At 44.1% G+C, this 5,020-nt stretch overlaps 1 pseudogene; it reads left to right on the forward strand.

Annotated features, from left to right (window-relative positions):
* The first annotated feature begins 352 nt into the window (after window positions 1-352).
* On the forward strand, window positions 353-4,374 carry LOC129838756 (acyl-coenzyme A thioesterase 5-like; annotated as a pseudogene).
* Window positions 4,375-5,020: the final 646 nt, after the last annotated feature.

Below are 5,020 nucleotides of genomic sequence, written 5' to 3' on the forward strand. Positions count from 1 at the left end.
TATAATCGTTTGTCGCTACATTAACTAACATATTCCTGTCAACTGTAAATGTTTTGCATGATTCGTTATGACGTTATAATCACTTGCATTTGCTTCGATCCTAGTATTTTTGTCACCCTCAACTTTGTGAGCAGTGCAGCATGGACTTTGTACTTTCCTGCACGAGTAAACTTGTCTACTCGCACCTAGCTATATAAAGTGGTTGCCTATGTCTGCATGTCTCTGACTGTAGTCATTATCGAATAACTCAGTGTAAGTGAATTTGGACACAAAGTTTGAAGCGAATGTGACTAGTAGCCAATTTTGTTCTGTCGTCAATCAGTTTTCACAGGTTAAAGGCAGGACACATGGGATGTCAATCCCACCATCTTTACCAATGTTCGGTTGTTTCTGTCTTGTCTTTTCTACAGGTGTTCGTCCACCATGGTTGGGACCTTCCCGCTGCTATCAGTGCAGCCAACTCGGGGGCTCGTGGATGAGAAGATCCAGGTAGTTGTGAGGAATTTACCTTCAGCGCTCTCAGTGACACTACATTCCCTTCATCGCTCTGAGGATAAGGACCTTTGGGAGGCGTTCGGCCATTACACCAGCGACGGCCAAGGCACGGTGACAGGTAGATTTGTGACCGCCGACCGGGCTTACAGACCGTGTTCTTGGATGTAGCCTTGGCCTAACTTCTGTATGAAATCCCATATACTCTTGTTTAATTCAATTACACTTGTCCTGGTGGTCGCCAATAAGATCAACACTCGCTGAAACATGAGATTCTGGCGGCTGGCCAATGTTTTTGCCTGCTAGTTTGCCTTCTATTGTCATCCAGTTAGTACAATATCACTGTACAACACAGCAAACCTTGATTAAAAGATGGCAAAATAGATGTTATTAAAACCAATATGGTTGTCGTAAAGGTCATTGTAGCTCCCTCCAGTAACCACGAGCACAACAGTTCCTTGATTTTAACTGCCTGTTTTAGTCATAATTATCACCTTCCGTGAGAACTAGAAAGTAAATGAAAATACAGTTAAGCACACTCTTACAACTTTCTTGTCTTATGAGTGACTTATTAGCTTGATACAACTCTGAAATGCTTACATACATAAACCAGTTTAGCCAGAGATATAACAGTATCAGATTAAACACAAACAAAGGAAAAATACCTTGTTGGCTGTTTATAATAGAAGGGAGGAAATCCCAAACTTCACACTTCTTATTCCTGGCATGAATTCAAGCTTCATCCTTAACTATTATAATGTTACCATAATAACATACACGCTTCAACCGTTACGAACTACACCCGACACAGCGTGGGATTGCCTCACCCCAAAAGTGTGTTGCTACGATAATAATCCCCGTTACAACAGTTCTTAGCCACGTAGTTCCGCTTGTCTTACAATTTCCCCCGCATAGTGAACACGTAAACAATTCAACTAAAAAACAACGACATAGACTGACAGGTTAGTTGTCAGCTACAGGCATGCAGTGGACCTGTAGTCGGAAGTAGTATAATTGTTCAAATGCAACACACTTTGAAAGGCGTGACCAAAGTTGGTCAACATCTTGATAAATGTGTTCCACTAGAACACGCCCAAGCAAATTAATGCCAAGTTCAAAACAGCTGGGAACTTTGTAATTGGAAATATTCGACTTCAGTGTGCTCAAGGCAACTGGGATGAGCTCCGACTAAGAAAAAATGTTTTAAACTGTCAATCAACTTGGAATTCCAAGTCGAACTCGGCCTCTTTCTAGAGCTCTGACTTTCCTACCTGAAGATCACTAACATCATTAATTGACCTCGTTGTTTTTCAGAGTTCCCAGTAGTTTTGAAAGCACCATTCAGTGTGTTTGAGAATTAAAAAAAAAATACAAATATTTAATCTTTGTTATTTACTGACTTGCCTAGTTAAATATATGATTGTTTACAGTGACTACCTACACCGGTAAAACCCTGACGGCACTGGGCCAATTGTGAACTGCCCTATGGGATCCCAATCACAGCTGGTTGTGATGCAGCCTGGAATTGAACCAGAGTGTCTGTAGTGATGCCTCTTGCATTGAGATGCAGTGCCTTAGACTGCTGCGCCACTCGGGAGCCCCAGTTGACAGACAACTGACAACTCTTAAAAACGAGCTCTGACTACAAATAGTTTTAAATGGTCATTCAACTCCGAAGTCCAAGTCAGACACTCAAGCCTCTTTCTCTTTTTTGTTGTTTATGTAGTTGCTAAGGATGCCAGTCTTGGAGGAACATATGAAGGAGCAGAGCCCATGGGTCTACTGTGGAGCATGCAGCCTGTTCCAGGTAGTCGGACAGGCCTCAGGTAACACACCAATGCGTCTCAATATTTGGGGTCAATTTTACATAGGAAAAACACAATTTAGGGTGACCAGGCCCGTCTGGACAAGTCAAATAAACTCTCTCTGTCTCTCAGGTTGAGAAAGATGGATGTCCTCACTCCTATGGTGGTACACATCTCTGTGTACAGTGGGCACATCACTGAGGGCTTCAGCAAGCAGTCTCCCCTAGCGACCGTTGTCACAGAACGATGGTACATGGCACCGGGTGTGTGCAGAATTGACATCAGGGAACATGGAGTCCGAGGGACCCTCTTTTTACCCCCAGGTCCCGGACCCTTCCCTGGGGTGTTGGATATGTGGGGAGGGGGTGGGGGGCTGGTGGAGTACCGCTCCGGCCTCCTGGCGTCACAAGGTTTTGTTTCCATGGCGCTAGAGTACCTTTCCCATGACAAGAACAGAACCTCAGACATTGAATCAAAACCCTACTTTGAGGTGACTCTCATACTGTGTGTGTGCCTACAAGCTTGTGCATGTCTTAATGTTCAGAAATGGCCCTGAGAGGGCCGAGTCCTCCTGTGACCATTTACCCAGACTGTTATATCACATCATATTGCATCCTTATCACTTGAACTCTATCTCTCTGTTATGTAGAAAGCATTCAGGATTGTGCAGGAGCACCCTCTGGTGATGAAGGACAGAGTTGCTCTGTTTGGTCTCTCCTTAGGCACGTCAGTCACCCTCAACTTGGCAGCCTATTCCAAAGACATCAGCGTGAGCCTCTCCCTCCCATTCTCCTCTTTTTCCTCCAGATTGGAGCTTTGTATTTATAGAGTGAATTCAGATTCAGTAATCTTTAATGTCTCAACACTGACCATGTGTATATGCTTATGAGTTTGTTTAGTGTGTAAACAATAAATACTGTGTGTATTCCAGCCCAGATGCTGTGTGTGTATCAGTGGGAGTCACGTCAACCTGGTCAACAACGCTATCGACGAAGTGTTTAGAAACATGAACAAGTGAGTGGTGTGTGTACAAAAAATAAACCCAAATCTGTTCAAAGTGAAGGTGTAAGGTACTGTGATTATGAAGCTTGTGACATACAGCCCAAATGAAGAAATAGAGACTAAAAACATAATTATTTATTGCCAGGGATGGGAAAAAGACCCGAATTGATGAAGAGGGCCATGTGGTCTGGAGAGACATATTTCTGCCTATCCCAACAGACCTTGGAGAGAAAGTGGATGTAAGTCAACACACACAAACACACACAGTGGGTTTGTTTACTCATTGCCGTGTCTTCTGACAGATGGGGAGGATAAAGTGTCCATTGATGTTGGTCGTCGGGGAGGATGATCAGAATTGGGCCACAGTGGAGTCTGCCAAGGACGTGAGTACACACACAAACATGATTACAAGCTTCCTATGAAATCAATAATTGTGATTGACGCGGAATGTGACCTCTGACCTGCAGATAGCCCAGATGATGCGTGCAGCGGGTAACGAGCACCTACTGACCATTCTACAATACCCTGATGCTGGACACCTCATTGAGCCGCCCTACACACCCCACTTCAGAGCCAGCAACTTCATAGTGCAGCGAACACGAGAGAAAGGTACTGTACACAAAGCTCACACCTATAGTATACACACCTGAACTGTATAACCAATTCTTTACTCACAAATTGAATTTGTGTGTTGCAGTGATCATGTTGTGGGGAGGGTACACCAAGCCGCATGCCGTGGCTCAGGAAGACTGTTGGGAAAAGGTCCTTAGCTTCCTACGGCAACACCTCTACCCCAGCGCTGACTCTGTCCCAAAGACCAAGCTGTGATGTCACACCCAAAGAGCATCAAGGACTTAGTATGATTGACTAAGCTATAACTTTTAAAAATATATATACACTGCTCAAAAAATAAAGGGAACATTTAAACAACACAATGTAACTCCAAGTCAATCACACTTCTGTGAAATCAAACTGTCCACTTAGGAAGCAACACTGATTGACAATAAATTTCACATGCTGTTGTGCAAATGGAATAAACAAAAGGTGGAAATTATAGGCAATTAGCAAGACACCCCCAAAAAAGGAGTGATTCTGCAGGTGGTGATCACAGACCACTTCTCAGTTCCTATGCTTCCTGGCTGATGTTTTGGTCACTTTTGAATGCTGGCGGAGCTCTCACTCTAGTGGTAGCATGAGACGGAGTCTACAACCCACACAAGTGGCTCAGGTAGTGCAGCTCATCCAGGATGGCACATCAATGCGAGCTGTGGCAAGAAGGTTTGCTGTGTCTGTCAGCGTAGTGTCCAGAGCATGGAGGCGCTACCAGGAGACAGGCCAGTACATCAGGAGACGTGGAGGAGGCCGTAGGAGGGCAACAACCCAGCAGCAGGACCGCTACCTCCGCCTTTGTGCAAGGAGGAGCACTGCCAGCGGCCTGCAAAATGACCTCCAGCAGGCCACAAATGGCACACAGAAAATAAAGGCCATGGAGGCAGTATTGGAACATAACTAATTAAATTACAGTTAACAAAGAATTACACTTAATCCAGTATAAACTAATGTACAGAATTCACAAATTCTACAGCATAATGGCAGAGTCATGTCTTAAGTGTAAAACTAAGTGACTCAATGATTCATGCCTTCTGGGAGTGCTATAAAGTCCAAAAGTTATGGGCTGAGTTAGAAAGTTGGCTTTCAGAAGTTTTGTAATATACATATTT

Source organism: Salvelinus fontinalis, chromosome 39 (assembly GCF_029448725.1).
Source record: "Salvelinus fontinalis isolate EN_2023a chromosome 39, ASM2944872v1, whole genome shotgun sequence".
In the NCBI taxonomy this organism is placed as follows: domain Eukaryota; kingdom Metazoa; phylum Chordata; class Actinopteri; order Salmoniformes; family Salmonidae; genus Salvelinus; species Salvelinus fontinalis.